Source organism: Lepisosteus platostomus, chromosome 9, assembly GCF_059453375.1.
Source record: "Lepisosteus platostomus isolate fLepPlt1 chromosome 9, fLepPlt1.hap1, whole genome shotgun sequence".
Taxonomy (NCBI): Eukaryota; Metazoa; Chordata; class Actinopteri; order Semionotiformes; family Lepisosteidae; genus Lepisosteus; species Lepisosteus platostomus.
The window spans coordinates 25,330,468-25,350,133 of NC_142619.1; the positions used below are offsets into that span (position 1 = coordinate 25,330,468).

At 36.0% G+C, this 19,666-nt stretch overlaps 1 protein-coding gene across 1 annotated transcript in view; it reads right to left on the bottom strand.

Moving 5' to 3' along the window:
- The window catches only part of syt1a (synaptotagmin Ia), a 310,170-nt gene extending 293,458 nt beyond the window's left edge, over positions 1-16,712 (bottom strand). The window contains exon 1 of the mRNA XM_088647276.1: positions 16,429-16,712. The gene's annotated coding sequence lies outside the window, so the exon portion shown is untranslated. The remainder of the gene's footprint in view (positions 1-16,428) is intronic.
- Between the last annotated feature and the right edge of the window lie 2,954 nt (positions 16,713-19,666).

Below are 19,666 nucleotides of genomic sequence, written 5' to 3' on the forward strand. Positions count from 1 at the left end.
GTGACGCACTATTTATTTTATGAGAGCAATTGATTATAAATTCTTGTATTGTTTCTTTTTTCAATTTTGCTTAAGTGCTGACCTTTTTATTAATTTATCCAAAATCAAGAGGACCATACAGTAAAAACCTATTGTATAAACCTTGACACAGATTTATGGCAGCAGATTTATGGCTTATGAACAGATTATTCAAATTGGTGTTTTTTTTAAGAACAAACAATAACCCAATATGGAGATTTTTCTACATCTTCAGTCTCACTGCTGACATGTTAACATTCAGTATGAAAAATGTTTGGCAAAATATTTCCATGTAATTCTCACTTTACACAATATTCACCAGTCAAAACCTAAATGAACCAGATGTTTGATCCACCTGTCATTTGGAAATATTCCAAACATTTCACTTTATTAGCAGTGTTTAGTTGACTGCATGCATCTTGCATTTACCCAGTGGAACGTTACCATCAGGTACTGTATGGGATGAGGAATTTAGTAATGTTAGGGAGAATGCATTGATTTAATCCAGGTATAAATATTGTCTTGAAAATGATTTCTTTCATCTGTACCCTTCTGTATATACTATATTCAGGCAAGTGATGAACAGAATGTCTTTATGACAGTTAATTTATAATTAATTGAAAATTAATAAAAACTAAGAATTTAAGAACACAAAGTTCTTATCTGAATCATAATTTAGAACACCATTACTGACATACTTAATGCTCAAAATATTTCCTATAAAAAGGACAAGAAAATAATAATAAAACGTAGTTAGTTGCTCATCAAATTACATGGGGATCAAGACCAGCATCACATGAAAGTGATGCATTATATACCATTTCTATTGAGATATTTGCCATTGTAAAATGGGAGTATGAGATTGCAAAACTATTTTTATCATTCATGAATTGAAAGATAGTCATAACAAATACAAATAGCAACTGTTATTGTTTTTCCATACAAAACTATTGGTTTGGACTGCACAGCTCTCAAAAACACTTGCAGGTTATTTTTTGTATATTCTGTTTGTCAGATCTAAAGTTTGCCATTCACATTTGCAACCTTAGTTGTTTCGTTTTTTTCAGAATCAAGTGAAAAGCAATTTAAAAATAAAAATGTCTAAAGATCGTACACAGTCTTCAAAACAAAATAGCTTCATTTCCTGCATTGTCAGGATAATTCGCTGATGGCTTTCTGTATCTTCCATGCTGGGAGAATGTCATTGGTGTTATAGGTATTAGCTACACATGCTGAGTGTTTGTCTCCTTTTTCATGACAGAGTGCTTTATTTCCACATATTATTATTCTGCCCCTGCTCTCACGGTGCCTTAACACTGTCCTTTCTTACTTTATTAGAAGTAATGAGAGAAGACAGTACAAAATTGCTAATAAACTTTGCAGGAATTGATCTCTTATGATAGTGCCTTCACTTTATGTTAAAATGTCTGCCTGCACTTGTAGACTTTGCTCTGACAGACTGAAGAACAACTAAACTGAAAATATGATGTTCCTATGATGCTGAATGGCTTTTTGTTCAGGTAGATTTGAAACAAATATATTCCCATGACAGGTGCTGATTCTTACCTTTAGAAAGTGTTTCCATTTTATTTCAAAAGAAGAGCTTTTTCAAATAGTAGTGTTCACTGACTGTTTATTTGTCAAGGACATTTAATTAAACTTTCAAGGGGAAATTGTGTGATTTGTTACTTGTTAGAATAATGAAAAATTGTAATGAATTTGCATTTCTAGTTCTGACACACAACTGTGACAATGTGGGCACATCGGACCAGTAGTATAGCAGTGAGCCACATTGACTAGCTGTGATGAACCCAAATTGGAAAATACAAAGAGTTATGTTTTGTACAATACTGTACAACATACTGTAGTATTTCCACTATGTAGTACCTAGAAAGGAATAACTACTTAATTTTAACCACTTGTGACATTTCACTCTCAATCTGTAAACTCTTTCATAGTTTTCATTTATTGAAAACAAAGAAAATAATAGTATCTTTGCCTACAGGGCACAAATAAAAGATATATAAAACGCTAATTGAAAAACCACCTGATCCTACCCGTTTAATCAAAGTGAACCCCTTACACCTCTGCAAAAACAAGGTTTAGAAAAGCTTAGTTAATCCATGTTGTGTTTTTGAAAAGGGTTAATGAGAATCTTCTCTGATCTTTGAAGTTTTGCCAAATAAAACATGACACACCAAACATATTGCTTATCCAGAGCTTCCCTCTGGGCTATCAGTTTAATCCTACCATAACTGCAAATCTCCTAGCCTACAAAACACAACCCCTATTAAAGGTTAATTATGTAAATTTAAAAGCAATGTTTTCTTTTGTCTTCAAATGCAATCCTTCTACTTTTAAAATCATCGAAGGGCAATATGATCTCTGCAATCTCTAACATTTCAGATGGATGCTGTAAACGCCCTGAAAAAAAATGTTTATCATCTTCAGCCATGTGATGCTTTATCTCCTAAGCAACACTAACCCCCAAAGGCTTCCAGCAATTAATTCACACAATATCTTGGAGTCATTTGATATAAACCACGACTTACTGGAAATAAAAAAAACATTGTAAAATTTCAGAAAAATGAAAGTATACATTATCATGAACAGAATAAATGAAATGTAAGAAATAACGCCATGGAGAATTCCATTCGATTATTTGAGGAGCTTCTCATCTTCAAAGCATTTTTGCTATTTTTTAGTAACTTCAAAGGAGGATGGTGAATTCCAGAGTAACACATTTTAGTTGTGCAGTTCTGATTTTTAATAATATGTTTCATTATGTTACCTGTGGGGAGGGCCATTCCTATTGTATAGGCTATGTAGGTTTGGATCCCAAGTTGTGTCGCCCTGTCACAGTTAATTAATAGATATAACATATGGGCATGGACAGCTGTTCTGCGAAAGGAGTACAGCATAGAGCAAGAGATCACAGAGAAAAAAAAGAGGTTATGTTTAGAAGCATAAGAGGAAGCACACATGGGTGTTTGCTTGCTGTATAGAGAAATCTTTAGAATGATAGGATTCAATGGGAAGGAGACTTGGTTGTCATGGTTACAAACAAGGATGTTTGCATCAGAACAGAATGGCAGACACATACATTCACAAGTAGTAATACACAATAACAAGAATTACAAGGGCATATACTTAATATTGATTAAAAACCAACAGGTATAGTCTTACATTGGACACTGTTGTTTCCTTAAATTTCATATCGTTTGAATTAACTGGGATTTTCCATTTAAATAATTAATTCAAAGTGGCAGTGATTTGGAGGCACACAAAATACTGCATCTGGGTCTGAAACATCAATGCAGCTGAGGGGTGACCGAGAACTTCAGTATCGATTGCTCTAGGAGAAATAGGGAAGAAGCTGCACAAATGCTAAAACAACATGTTTGAAATTGAACCCCTCTTCAATATGAATAATGACAAAAATGAGCAAAGTAATGTAACATTTTGACTCATTTTTGTAGTTTAATAATAGCTCAGAGGTTGCAAGTATAGAAAAATATATTACACGTGTTATACTGTACATGTAAATAAGGGTGGTGTGGCGGCAGGGTGGTTAGCATTGCTGCCCCACAGTGTTGGGGTCCTGGGTTCAAGTGTGGATCTGGGGTGCTATTTGCATGGGGTTTGTACAGTATGTTCTCAACGTGTTCATGTAGGTTTTTGCCAGGTGCTCTGACTTCCTCCCACAGTCACTCCCAGAAAGACATACTGGCAAATTAATTTGCTTCTGGCTCTGGTGTGAGTGTATGTGTTTGATTCTGTGTGTGCCCTGTGATGGATTGGCGTTACATCAAAGGGTAAACCTTGCCTGTAGCCTGTAACCCCTGTGCCTGTAGCTTGTTGGGTTAGGCTCCTATCTAGCCCCACAACTCTATATTGGATAAAGTAGTCAGAAAATTGATGGGTGGATGTAAATATATTTACATATATTACAAATCTATTTGTATATACGCATACCTCTATACCTAAAAACGTTTTTAAAGCAATTTGTATTGGAACTGATAACAAAATTTTGACTTAATGTGAAAGGGATTTAACAGTCTTAGTTAATTTTTTTTTTCACTTTTTCCTCCATCTACACAATCACTCCAAAGAGCGGTAGATTTCATTAAGATGAACTCCTAAATCAACACATTCAGCACAATTTAGCTCCAAGAGAGCTCAAACTAGAAAATCAAATAATTTAATATGGTGTTCACATGTGCAAAAAAAGAATGAAAGGTCATCTGGTTTATTCATGTATCATATAGTCTGGTGTTGAGCTGCAAATTAAGAAACCTTTAATAAGAATTTTTTTCTTTTACAGACCAGTTCAGGGAAGAGGACCTACAGTATGTCAATAATAGCCAGGATCGATAATTCTGAAAAGGACAGTTTGGACAGTATATAGAAAAGAACAGTTTGAAAGTATCAGTTAACAAAAATGCAATTTTAGTATGAAAGTATATGGAATTATCCTACTTGATGACAGATATGATCTACATCAATTTCTTACTCGATTGAAAAAATTGGTGTCAATTTAATATTTGATCAAATGATTTAAAAAGGGACTTCAAATTGGTTTTGACAAGATAAATCAATGTTGGGTACTCTAAATTCTACATTAAAAACTATTTTAAGAACCCACAGGCTATAATAAAAGTAACCAATAATAAGGAGCTACAAATAATAGTTATATCATGTTTATATTAAGTATGGGATTAACTACAATAGAACTTTATTTGAAAATACATTTTTTCACATACCAACACATTACCGCCTTTTTAAACTCTGCAGCAGGTGTCACTACATATACAATACTGTTACTAAATACCTCAGAAATGCAACTCCACGTTCAAGAACAACATTGTACGAATAAAGGTAAGATTATTTAGCATTATTTCTAGTTTTGGCTGTGAGATCCTTTCATCTAGGTTTTCTAAACCCACGTATGGGTCACATGATGCTTTGAAGTCTACACTGATCAATGCCAGGTGTCCACCATTAGCTGAACAAAAGATTTTCTTGCAGAAAAATCTGGAATAGCATATAGGAAATCAGCTATGTTATTTATCAATGGTTTCATTTGGGGTGAAGATGTGTACCTGTAACTTTTCCCAAAGATGCTCAATACAGTGTGTCTGTGTGTAGTGTTGATCCTTGATTAAAAATTAAAATAGCTCTTGTGACCTTGAGCTTTACAATCAAGGTCTGTTACAGAGGCTGGGGCACAGGTTCCAAAATATTTTCAACAACAGTAAATGGGCAGCCTTATGAAATCATGACTGACAGCAGTAAGCCAATTTCATCTGATGCTATTGCACTGCCTGTACCAAAAAATGTTGTTCCCATGCAGATATCTTTTATCCAGTATTTTCTCCTGTGTACATATTGTCATCACCATATGAGACACTGAACTGGGAATCAATAGAAAATGACACCTCTTTCCAGTATCTAGGGGGTTATCAAACATTGTGATGAACAGCTTGCAATCATTCACTCTTCTTACACTAACCATGATGATAACATTGTGGACCCCTGTGTAACCTACCAGTAAATCTGATAATTGTAATCAGGGTAATGGGTCTTCCATAATGCTCAATTGTGTCAGCAGCTGTGGCTGTTGCTATGCGGAAACAATCCTCCAGGTGGTCACTATTGGGTCATTATGTATGGTTCAGTGGGCCTGGGTCACTCACAGGTGCTTCATGTCAGCTGGTAATGCTGCTGTAGTACACTGACAGTAGGGTGATTGGCACCCAATGCCACGGTGTCGACATTTTGCCATGTTCCCGCCATCATAATTCAAACAAATTCTCTTTTCTCGTCTCTCATCAAGCCATAACATGTGGAAGTTTCATTAAAACAAATAGATGACTTTATCCATGCAAAGATTGCCTTTGTTTATGCAAACTCACAATACAGTTCTTACTATGCATGGGTGGTCACTCATGTGAATACCTGTAAGTCAATTCACACTGCAAAAGGCATATCTACAATATATAGCATGTTCTATATGTTTACCACAACAATCTTAATATCAAAATCAAATGTTAATTTGTTTGCATGGTATGACTAGTAATTAAGTTTAAAGAACTGCATTTCTAAAGTTGTCCTACATACGTACACACACATATACAGTATATATATTGTTCTTGATTATGAGAAGCTATAGAATTGGTGTCTTTAATATCTGCTAAATCTGGCTATATAGAAACATCTGTATACCCCCAACATGCTGCATTGCTTTCCTACTTCGTTCTGTAAGAAGTGTTAATAAGAGTCAGTGTTCTTTTGTTAAATGCAAGTTGTAACAGGACTTTTTATATCTTTAAAATTGTATTGGCATATATTCTGCTATGTGCAGTACAACATTCTTCAGAAATTCAATGTGGGGATGTTTTGAAATTGTTATTGAGCTATAAATTCATAGATCACTTGGTCACCAACTTTGTGTCCAATAAACAAGGAGTGTCAGTGCTGTTGAATTCTGTACTGTTTTGGAACAATGTCAAGCATTACAGACCTTGAAGAATGTTGCAGAACATTGTAGCTGTACTAAAAACTTAAGCCGACAATTTTTAAAAAGAGCCTACATTATTTTTACAGTTTCCTTTCCCTTTTACAAAATTATATCCTCAGCATAGAAGAACAGGGCACAAGCAGGACTAAATATTGGATGGGACACTAGTTTATTGCAGAGCATGAGTACTATATATACAGACCCCAATTTACATACCCTGTATATCTCTGGAAAGTGGGAGGAAACAAGAGCATCAGCCAAAAACCCATGAGGATACAGTGAGAAAGGCTAAAACTACACACAGATGGCATCTCAATTGAAAGTTAAACTCAGGACCTAAGAGCTGTGAGACAGTGCTAAGCAATATGCCACAATGTAGCATTTTAAGGTGTATTAAAAGCATCACTGATTAGTAAAGTCCAGGTAGCCTCAAGGAAGCTCTTTGTCTTTGAGTTTACTTCTGCTCCTCAGGTTGAACGAAGAATCTTAAAAGAAATGTGTTTCTTTGAATAAGCTGTTCCTTACCAGTCCTCAAAGACGGCAAAGAATGCAACATGTTACCGCTACCAACTGTGTCAGCAGGTTTCGAAACATTTTTGCCTCTGAGATCAAGTATCATTATTGCATGCTGGCGTCAGCATTACTTTTAAGAACTCTGAGGATCTGAACATTTCCACCCTGCTGTGATCCAAACAGCCAGTGGGTCAAATCACTGGGAGACAACTGCAAGCTCCTCAAATTCAATTATGCACATGCATATACACATGCCTAAACCTGAACGTATCAATTTACAATACTATTTAATGACATTACCACCTTTGGCAGCCGAAACTTACAAGAAGCAATTTTCCCTTTTTTTTTCTGAAGATCTCAGACCTTATTATCCTGATGCATCATGGGACATTAAGATGATTTTTCCTAATTTCAAGGTCAGTGATTTGACAAAAAAATTTTTTGGTGGATGAATTAGAGGAATGCAATTCTCAATGTGCTGCTATGATCCGTTATTACATTTATAAAATATTTAGAAGGTCCTGGAGTCTACCTTTGTGACTACATTTGCCCTTTAGTAATAATTAATCACAACTGCCACCACTATTCCATGTCCAATAAACAACCAATGCCAAAAAAACGGAACGGAATGGCATACAGCAGAGCATGTCTCAGGGAGCTGTGCCGAATGGAATGTTTATGAATCTTTTTGACTGTGTTCAGTATCTCATAGTTTGAGCAGCAAAATCTTCAGATGGAAGGGATTGCCAGGAGGTCTAGCCATTTCCTAGGTCCTGTTAACTCAGGATATTAAAAAGGGCTGGGAAAATGTAATTTCCTTTTGGAGTCTCATTTGATATCATATAAAAAGGGAAGCTGATGTAAAAGAGGTTAATGTTTGTTATTATGATGATATTCTCCATCTCAAGGCACAGTCTGTTGATATAAAATTGGTCCATTATTATTATTACCACTATCTATAGCATATACATAATAAGAATGTAAAAAAAAATATTTAGCACATAAGCTTTACAGGATACTGATTCTTTCCTATAACTTCACTAACATCCGTAAAATAGGTACGACATGATGCTGTATTACATCACATTGTTTGACAACAGTACTGCACTGTAATTGGGTATGTTTTTTATTGCAAAAATAATATACACAGACTTCAGAAATTATTTATACATTCATCTATACATTAGCAAAAATCTGCTTTTCTGGTGAGGAACATGGCAAGCTGGAGCCTATCCCTAGATCAAAAGGTGTAAATTGGAACAGAGCATGTGGCTGTTCCTGCTCTCTGTGGGAAGCCAGACCATTGAAGAGCCATGGAAAAAGGGACAATCAAACCTTGGCAGCATGGCTTCTGGAAAGGGGTTGATTTATACTAAATGTGCTTCATGAAACACATACAGTGGATAGAAAAAGTCTTCACACCCTTATTGAAATTGCAGGTTTTTGTGATGTAAAGCCAGAAATCAAGATAAATCATGTCAGACATTTTTCTATCTTTAATGTGACCTTGCAACCGACAAAATTCAAGAGAAAAACAAACTACAAAACTATAATTATTAGGAAAAATAATTGAAATTCCTACAACACCCTGGTTGCATAAGTGTGCACCCCCCCAACTAATACTTTGTGGAAGCACAGTTTGCAGTTTTCAATTTTGTTGGTTGCAAGGTCACATTCAAAATGGAAAAATGTCTGACATGATTTATCTTGATTTCTAGCTTTACATCACAAAAACATGCAATTTCATAAGGGTGTGTAGACTTTTTATATCCACTGTAATATACTGAGGCATTGAATGCTTCTTAGTATATTTGTCTATTTATGGTTAAAAGGCTCAATAAGAATTTTAAAAATATAAACATGATAGTTGATGGGCTAGTTGCCTCACACTTCTTATTACACTCTGAGAACACTGTGTATACAGTGTGTATGTATATATACAGTGTCTTGCAAAAGTATTAATTCCCTTCCAATGATGTCCCATTCCTAACCCAATATTTGTAACCAGCTCTCAGTTGCTCATACTGAACACTTTTATGGGTGAAAGACTTTAAATGTAAGCAAAAACTGCAATAAATCAAAAACTAAAATATGTTTTTGAGCAGTTATGTTTTGAATAAAATGCTTATTTAAAAATGTGTGTACATCATTTGAAATTCAACAACATGAGAAATTATATTAGCGTGCTTTTGCGAGATACTGTATCTTAGATATCCCTACAGATATAAGAGAGGTGGGTTTTAAAATATACAGTATAAAAACACTTTATGTATACTGTACAGTACAATATGTATTTATAAAGATTTGATAAGGCTAAGAGGTAGAAGTGTGCAAATGTGTATTAATGTGCTGACTTTCAGCTATTGACTTTCAGTGTCTTTGCTGATTTAATGTTTGAGCTTTTGAACTTGTGTAATTCCAGTTCCCAGAACAAAAACTACAGGACCTGACATTCAGTAACACTGAAGAAGACAGTATTAAAACACTTCCTGAAGCAATAAAAAAAAGATAAACTGGTTATTGTTACATGGACATTGACAGGAGCAGCCTAAAATCAACTTAAAAGGACTGAATTGTGAACACCAAAAAAAAATAACTGTGTACAATCTGTGAAATTATGAGAATTTACTTTTTTCATCACACTGTAGAGACATGGCATCTACAGACATGAATACCAGTTCATTAGCTTCTTCTAGCCTGTGTTACATTACCCGTTCCTATTTTTTTAAATCAAGCTCCTGCCTGCAAATGCGCCAGTTGTCTTTTCTTCCATATCACGGCACACAAGAGAAGGCCTGATCAGCTACTACTGTAACTTACAGTATTCAATAAGAATGGGCCATTCCCATTGGATTCATCCATTTTCTTACTGCTTTATCCAATACAGGGTTGCAGACGTACTGTATACAGTAGATCATGTTTATGGGAAACAGTACTTCCTCATATTTCATTAAAGCAGCATATTATCAATTTATTTTTATAATATATGTAATTTCTTCAGATATGTGTACTTAATTAATCTAGCCTGAAACCAGGTAGATCCAGTAAGACAGAGCATGGAAAGGTCTGGCATTTTCCTTCACGACAGAATTTCTAATTCCCTCTGTATAGTTATCGGGAACACTGTACAGTAAGACGTACTGTACTATCCCTCAGATAAGATGTTACCAATGTCCTGACTTCCTGGTCAATAATATGCCATAGCACAGTAAATGGAGTAATGTTGGTTTTAACTCTGCTCTCCTTAGCTAAACACATAGGTTTGCATAACATAGCCTTAAATTCCCCCATAAATTGACAAGTGAAGGCATTTTCCATTTTTACTACTTGATCTACCATGTCATGGGGATGCAGGAGCATAACAGCTGCTGCACTTCACCACAGTGGGTGATACAGTAAATTTCAACAGTGGCTTCGTTTTTTTTATGCAAAGTGCTTTAGTATTTGTTGTGGTAAAGCGCTACATAAATGAGATCTAGTAATAATTAAGTAGACACGAATCAGTCACCTGCATAGCTCCCCAGAACATCCATATTACTCATCTTTTATCTTTAACACAGCAATGCAGAAGCTTTTTGAAAATAAACCCTAAGTGAACTCTTTTGATCTTAACTTTGAGGCTGTCAAACCCTGTTTGTGTCTAGCAAATTAAAGTCAATGACGCAGGAAGCCTGCATTTTCAATTTGCATCATTAAAGAGTTGTCCCACTTGCTCCAGAAACTGTATGAACACATGGTTCTTCGCGCATCGCCCTTCGGAGCAACCACAGCAAGCCAAAGCAAAGGGAAGGATTTCAGAAGACAGCACATTAGCACTCGCCTGTAGCTGTTCTTATCTTCTCAGCCAGAGAGTCGTTAATAACAAGGTGCAGCTGTTCACCCTTTTCAACGGCTCTGTTTCTACCCCCTGCATTACTCTTGCAAGAAGTGTAATCACGATATCACTCCATTTAAAGAGGAGTTCCTTAGATCAGAAACGACTTCTTATTAATCCTCCTAAAATATAAATGGTGCACATTTTTATCCATGCCTTGGGTATATTTAGGAACTCAGAGGGTGCCAATTTGTATTTCTTTCTACTAGTAATAGGAAATATTTCAGATTTGTCACTAAGATTAGGTAATGACTGTATCTTATTCATCAACAAAGGTAACCTTAACAGGCCACGGAAAAAGAACACTGGGCCTCTATCACTGCAGCTGCCTTATTGATCTTGTAATTTGAGCCTTATCTGTATAGATTGCCTGAATATGGCTTTAACATCAGGGGCTCCCTGATTACTGATAAAAACAGGCCTGAGTGCACATCCAGTTATTAAAAAAATAAATGAATAATTCATTCTTAAAGCAAAATTTGCCAGTTTTGCTTACCTACCACAGATATTCTGAAGTGCTTATTTGCATTGCTGTGATACGTCTGCACAATAAAGGGAAAACAATGAAATTTACAGTACAGTATGTCTCTAGTTACTGTTCACTAATTGTCTAGGCCAAAGCAATGTAATTCACTCTTGCTGGCTGACCTGTTTTCTCTTCATGGCATACAGTACCTCTTGTATTTAATAAAGCACAGTCAGAGTACCTCTGGGACTGACACTTTCCAAAATGTATTTTTACATCAAACATTTATAATGCATCCAGGCAGCTCAGCTACATGTACTTTGAATGCTTCAGTAAAACATGAATAATGAACCATGGTAAGATTAGAGTGTTCTTCCAAACCCTGGCAAATTTAGCGCTGCAATAATTCCATTTCCTATCTTACAGTATCTCTTGGCTTTTTTCAGAAGAGAAGCAAATATGAATTTCACAGTTTAAAAGGGAACTTGATCGGTTTTCACTGGAACATTAGCCAAGCAAACAGCTAAATATTCACAAGATGTGGAAGCACAGCTCCCTCTTTGGTAGACCTGAAGCTGGCTGTTTTTTTAAGTATTTTTTACATGTCAAGTTTTCCCTAAGATGAAACTGGAATGGCAAATTCAAATTTCAGACAACAAGGTTTTATTAATTTATCACTAACTGAGTAGATGGGTTCTTAAAGGACCCCAGTGTCTTCACGTTTTTAATTCAACAGAGCTCTGGATTGTATAATGAAATGAAGGTATGTTTAATAAGTAAGGTTAGCATATTTTCTTGGTCCTCATTAGTTGATGTTTTATGTAAATGTGGTATTGCCAGTTGCTTTTCTATTTTTATAGCCATGTGATTTGGAATACCCAAATACTAATCAGTGCATCTTGTCACTATAACCCCTGTTGCACAAGAGGAAAATAAGAACAAGTGGCATATTGATTTCCACAGTTCTTTACAATGGAGTTAGCACCAATTGCAGAAGCAGCGCGTCTCTCATTGACTGCTGGAAGCTCACAGGTGGCTAGCAACTTCCAGGACTCACTGGATGAGCTGCATGGCAAGCTGAAGATAACCTTTTTAGCTCTAGCTCACTAACCTTGGCAGGAGACTAGATGGCCTTTTCATTACCTCATAGGAAATGCCAATCATATGTGCCATCCAGCCATAATATAAGGCTCAACTTGTGTTCTGAGTGATACTCAGGAGCCCACTTTGAAAATTGAAATCTGCCTATAAGTCATGCTGTATTTAATACTCATTATTCACAGGATAGGAATATCAGCTTGACATTAATTAAGTGAAAAGGAAAGTATCTTTATAATTAGAAACACAAACAAATAGCTATTTTTTCAAGGCATGGACAGACACGGACATCCTGAATCTGGATAACTGACTGAAGGTACAGTTTGACTTTTAATATGACAACACGTGTGACCTAGAGTATGTCAATTATAATAGGATGTCAATGTCTGTTTTTTTTCTTTCTCTTTTCCAGTGACAAGAATGACCTTGAAATGTAAGCTATACTCTATAATTAAAATTGATCCTATACTTCTTTCTTGACCTGCACTTAGAATGTTTTAGGGGACTGCATGTGACCAGCCTATAACCCAATCCTTTTTAAGCCATTGATTGGATGTAACTCTGCTGTTTATTGTTTTCATTGTGTAAAGCATTAAAAACATACCACAGATGTGTCAGAACATGCTTATACGCTATTTACTAAGACTTTTAATATATCTTAATGTTGCACACAAACTGAAGAAATAAGTGGCTTTGCAAATGTCCAGTTAGCAAAGCACCTTTTTTTTTTCCATGAGTACAGCAACACATCACTGGGAGTTTCTTCTTCATCAATATTATCATTACGCAACCTTTACTAACTTCAATTACAAAAAGCAATTTTACCTTAGACTACATTTCAAAAATATAATGCTAGGGTACCCAATAAAACAATAATCAAAACCGAGTAAAGAAAATGAACCATATAATAAAACCATTCTGCTACTGTCATTTTCAGAGAGTTAGCTCAGGGAACAGAACGCTTTATAACCAGGAAATTAACAGTTAACTGCCTGTCAAATTACATCTGGTGAGTACAGAAAGATGAATCACCTGGGTCTGCAAATAAGGATCAGCAAGTTACATTTTATTTGCAGAAAACAGAATGGCAGAGGTTCAGGAAAAGCGATTACTGATAAAATAAGGGTGGTTGCTCGTTTCAAAAGGAAACTGCAAGATCTTTTTTTGGCAGCTAATTCTGACACAATGTTTTTACATGCAGTTTAATTCCAGGTAGAGAGTAACGTGTAGTTTTAGATGTATGCAGAGAGAAGTGATGAGGTCTTGCAGTAGTTAATGAATTTTAAAGATGATGTGCGACTAAGTAAGCAGCATGTCTACACAAGCAACAGACGCTAGCTCCTTCACGGGACTCACCTTAATGTAGTAATTGGCGCTATGATGACGACTGATGTTAAAACTTAAATGGACTGATGTAGATGATAGTTTAGAGGAAATCCCTATAAACATTGTTAAAATGTACACTGAAAAGAGGCAGATTCATGGTCTTATCTATAAATATTTAATATAGAAAAATTATTGTCGATTTCAATACAATAACTTATTTTATTAACTTTTCAGAGCATTTTAAGCTGAGTTGGATGTTTTCTAAAAAATTGCTATTTTTATAATATGTATGAATGTAAACATGCAGCTGTCATTCTAGAGCAAAAACACACTCTTGAACAAAAGAGAAAATGCATCATAAGATGTGACTTTGTGACCTCAAGGACCAGAGCAACAAATCTAATTACGCAGATGTTAGGAAAAATATACAGTACACACACAAAGTAAATAAGTAATAATAACAGAGTAATGACCTGTACACCTTAGATTGACTGCAATGAAGTGTTTCTTTTTGTGGTCCATTACATGGACAGTCACGTCAAGGTCATTTCCTGTTACACTTTTGGTCCTTTCTTGATAAGCGCATTTTGCCTTCTAAATGACAAGTTAACATTTTTACATTATTTACAATTCCCCTCCAGAACCCGTTTTTACATGACCAACTCATGTAAAAGTAAGGAAGATTTTTCATATTAAATTGATAAGACTATAAATCCTTTTTATCTATCACACAGGTACTATAGGTGTTATTGCTGCACATTTCCGGATGCTAAATCTCTGGCACCAAAGCATCACAAGGTTGAACTACAGTAAGAGTACTGTTACTGTTTTTTAGTTTTGTATTTCTAATTACTTTTAACAGCAGTACTGTTTATTTCCCATCAGCTGTACTCCAAATGAGTGGTTAATGTCAAAGGACTTGTGCAATAGCAGTGGCATTTTTTCCATTGTGCTTCTTCTAACCTCAGACTTTTAAAAGTATAATACAAAATCCTGAACATGGTTTATGCTTACAAGTACATACGGCAGAGAATCAGTTTTCTTTCTACTCATTAATGGGCATTCAGTAAGGGATAAAAACATGACACCCCCCTTGACAATTGAAGGAAATGATTTATTTGGGAACTAACATCTGTCAGTACATTGTGGCCAGGCACTTTTTTGTCTACTGCTCATTCAAGACCACATTTGAACAGCCTGCCAGCAACTTTTACCTGGAGAGATCTCTATACAGCCTGCAATCTGACAGAAATCACTCAGCTGGGTCTGATGAATGATGGTAGAAGGCAGTGTGTATCAGAGCTGATTGAATTACAGATTGCAAAAACTGTCATTAGCATGCTGCCCAATAACCATATTAAAAGCATGTAGGCTTAGAGCCCAAGAGTTTTCCTGGTACGTTTGGCATGTTAAAAATCTCCATAAACTGATTGTCAATTTCATGACTTTATTTAAACACATAAAATATCCTTGATACTGTTTATTTTCTTATTTAGGAAACATGTTTCAATTGTATAGTTTAGACACATCCAGGATCTGTTATGTAAGTACTGTTACTGTATTATGTAAGGCAGCTGTGCAGTTACTTGCAATGTCGGCAAATGTTCATAGCAACCGCTATCATGCCACCTATGAATTGAAGTAATATACAACAGAAAACAAAGACACCATTTCCTTACTATTTTATCGTTTATCAACGTGCAGTAACATAGGGAAATGGCAAACTCAAACTTAAAGATGTAATCTGACATAAGGCATTTTAGGACTTACTGTGTTAATATTTGCAGATCATGAAAAAGTTTATACTATTTTAGTTTTAATATGTAAAAACCTGGCAATTGAATTATCTTGTAAAGACTAACAGAGGAGAACCCCACACTACAAATACTGCAAGTCAGGAATACATGAACAAAAGCATATACAAATATCACTAGCGTTACATTTTGTAATCACATACATATCCAAATGAAATTTGGTATTAGACTGTCAAAGGAACAGCTCCATAATTTACAGTACCCCAGCAACAATGTATTATTTCAGTTTCATAACAACAGTGTGGATTAATATGATAAATTTCCAATTGTGGAAAGAGGCAAGAAAGAGGACAAACTGGTAAGGTGGGTTTCTTTCAGTTTACAAAGGTGTTAATTTGAAAATCAATATTTTTCTAGCCTAAGCAAGTTGAGTAAAAGATAAGTCCATCATATCTGAAAGCTGTTAAAACAACCTTCCCACTTTATCTGATGGTATGGACCAAAGGATTAGTTTCCCTGGCTGCAATCTGAAAGCAGTTGTGTGGTGCTCCAGGTCGACTGTGTCTTCCCACGCACTCAGTGCTTTATTTGAATAAACAAGAGCACAGCCTAAACATGACTCTCGTGAAGGGGTAGTCCCAGCCAATAACTACAATAGTATAGTACAACGAAATCTCCTACCCACCCACACACTCCCCTCCAAAAAATAATGAAGCAAAACCACAAACAATTCAGCGAAGGCACTGGGTCATAAAGGATGACAAATATGAGCACACAGTTAAGTAGACTTCCTGTACTTCAGTAACAGAAAACATGACTTCCATGGCACCAAAGGCTGAGAAAGAGAACAGGATCTTACCTGGAATTGCTGTCTTTGTGGTGCAAATTGGGCTCTAGATGGTTGCCTTTTAAGGTAAGATGCAATCTGGAAACATGGAATAAAAGGTGATGTCTTGCCAAAGAAAGTCTTGCTGCTGCCTGTATGTTCTGGCCAGCCTTCAGGGAGCCTCTACATTCGGCGCTGTGTTATCCCCTATTTGAAAAAAAAGACACTGGATTTATCTAGCACTGGGAAGGGAGAGAGGGGGAGAAAGAGAGGGAGAGACACTAGACTGTTTAACAGAGCATCATCACGCTGCAGTTTCTTCGGAATCCCTCCAGTGAGAGAGGGCCTGCATCACGGAGTCCTTGCCTGTGATTGGCTGAGAGCAGGGGAGCTGCCTGGAATATCTAATCTGGCAGCAGTAAACTAGGATGACCCTTTCATCTTGCATTAGCATCCCATACGCCCGGTAGCAAGGGCCCCTGCGAATGACAATCAAGGACATCAAATAAGCACTTTTCCTCTGGGATGTGAGGGAGGGGCACATCCTAGCAACCTCAGCCACTCCTTCAGTTACACAAATGCACTGAGGTTTCATTAGAGCCCAGGAAGGGACACTGCCATGGCAAGATTTCCCTAGGGAAGAGGCTAATATCAATAATAAAACATGGACAAACATACACATGAAAAAAATGGACCCTGTGTTGGAAGAGCTTGATTTATTATTTCATGGAAAACAAGCTAGACTGGAATATACACCTTTAACGTGTTGTGTCCACAGATGTCCTTTCTTCAACATCTGTGAGGAATATCTACCAATTAGTGGCACAGTACTGTGTATCCTTTGAGATCTTATTTATTAGCAGCATCTTGCTTCTATTCTAAGATGAGAAAATAATAATCATATACTCTCCTCCTCACTCAAAAGCCCTTTTACAACAGGTAGAGACCCAGTGAACTTCAGTATAGTTTCTTCAGTTTAATCTTCTTTCTGACATTGATTAGCGAATAAGTATAATAAAATGTATATAATCAAATAACAGTAAGAAAATTAAGTCTTCCTGTTAATAAATAGGGGGTTGACTTTCATTACGAAGCCATTGTATTCTTTTTTTTTTGCTTTGTTGTCACTACGATGTAAATCATTCTTTTTTCTTTCTCCTAGGTGAATACTGTACAGCAGCAGTTTGAACCATCTCAGGTTTTACAACAGGCACCAGTATACCAGCTAACACATGGCAGTGAATATGTCATGATTGCTAACTTACTATGAGTTAATCCAAATTTATCAGGTCTTACAATTTTAAAACGGAGATGTAGACACTTCCTCCTAGAGCCTGCTGTTTGTAAGACTGGGAAAGAATAAAACTCCTAAGCCATGTGAATATTATTTCCATCCAACGAGAGCTTTAATAATTATCAAGTGTGGATTTGATCAAAGATTAGTCTGACCAGCACTGATTTGATAAGTCACTTTGACTTCTGTCTTCAGTGTGTTACAGAGCTTTTCATTGCTTTGAAGGTTCCTCATTAATGTGAGTCCAAGTGCTCTTTCAGAATACAAAAGCAGGCACCAGCATGTTCATTTCATTCACTTTTAAATAATAGAATACTGCAATTTTTCCTAATGTATTTTTATTTTATTGTAGCAATTGTAAAAGAAAAAAAGAACTGACCAAATTGCAAGAACAAGAAACAGGCTACACTGGAAATCCTAAATGTATTAAAGTACGAGTGTCTGAGTTAGATGCATAAAATCCTCTGAGTAATTCTAGAGGGATTTGGAGCAAATAAATAGACATGTAAAAGCTATCATGGAAGCTTAAGCAGGAGGGTCCTTCAGTATAGTTCCATTCCCTTATTCAACAAACCCTAAGGATATTCCCAACTTTGATAGATTAAAACAAACACTGATTTCTTCAAATGGACATGTAAGAAGAACAAGCTCCAATCAGCCCAATGGGAGATATACCTCCTTTTTATGTATATCAGTATGGAACCGCTTCATTTTTTCATAAACTGAAACAAAATCCTTATCATTCTGTAATATTTTATACAGCACTGTCCTTCTTCCAAGGCATACAGAAAACAGAACATTAGACACAGATTCACTTCAAAATACAGGTACATTAATTACAGTGTACTGTACTGTATATAGAGTACACTTTAATACCTTGTATTTATGTAGCATTTACAGTACACATTAAAGTACATTTATTTCTATATCAATCCAATGACAATACTGTAACTGCATTATGCAATTATTAACCTACTGTACACAAGTTACTACTATAGAATAGTATGCATCTTTTGCTTTGCATCATGACATCATGAAAGGATGTTGTACATTTTTAGGGAAATTAAAAATAAATTATACTCATTGATAATTTTTCACAAAGTATTTTCTGTTAAAGTGGATGGTAAGCATTAATGATCTGATGTGGTTCCAAGTGCTCTGTTGAGCTGAACAGATAAAACAGTTACATTTAGCACTCATTCCCATTATGAAGAGTAACCAGCGGTAGGCTAAAGCAAACACTCTATTTGATTAACATCATCACATGGCGCATGTTGGCAGGTACAGTATGTGATTTTACAGATGGAAGCCAAAGGTGGCAAAGAAAGGTGTGTGAAAGATCATTTACAGTAGATAGATCTTTTCGATATACTTGGATAGACAATCTCCTCTGTCAGATATCAAATTTTCAAAATTGCCACTCTGTATAATTGAGAGACTATAAAAAAATCAATTTGCTTTTACAACACATACAGTACATCATGTTTTACCATCATTTCTCTTGATCTAATAAACTGTCTCCCCAGTATGGGACATTTTGGCAATCAAAAAAAGTCAGGTACTGACAATCTTTCTTAAAATGCAGTACAGATTACACTTAGAGCCAGTTAGGCCCTGAGCCATTTCATTAGTTCACCAGGATTAGTGATCAGGATTCAGGGCAAAGTTCCTGCCAGGGTTTATGAGGTCTTGAACTGGTCGGAGTATTCTTAGTAGTATTGCAGGCTTGCACACAATATGAAACCCTGTGGCACAGTGGGTGACTGTGAAATTGCAGAGTCATCAGTAGGAGAAGTGTGGCTTATTCAGACAGTGTGAACGGTGCTGTAATGTACTGTTGAGTTTGCAATAGCTCAGATTGCAAGCAGTCTTAACAGTGGGCATGTTGGAAGAGATACATCATACTCATTCTCCTGTACTAGGCTGCAGTTGTTCAGCTGATCAGCGATCAGTGGTTCAACAAGTAACACAAAGCTT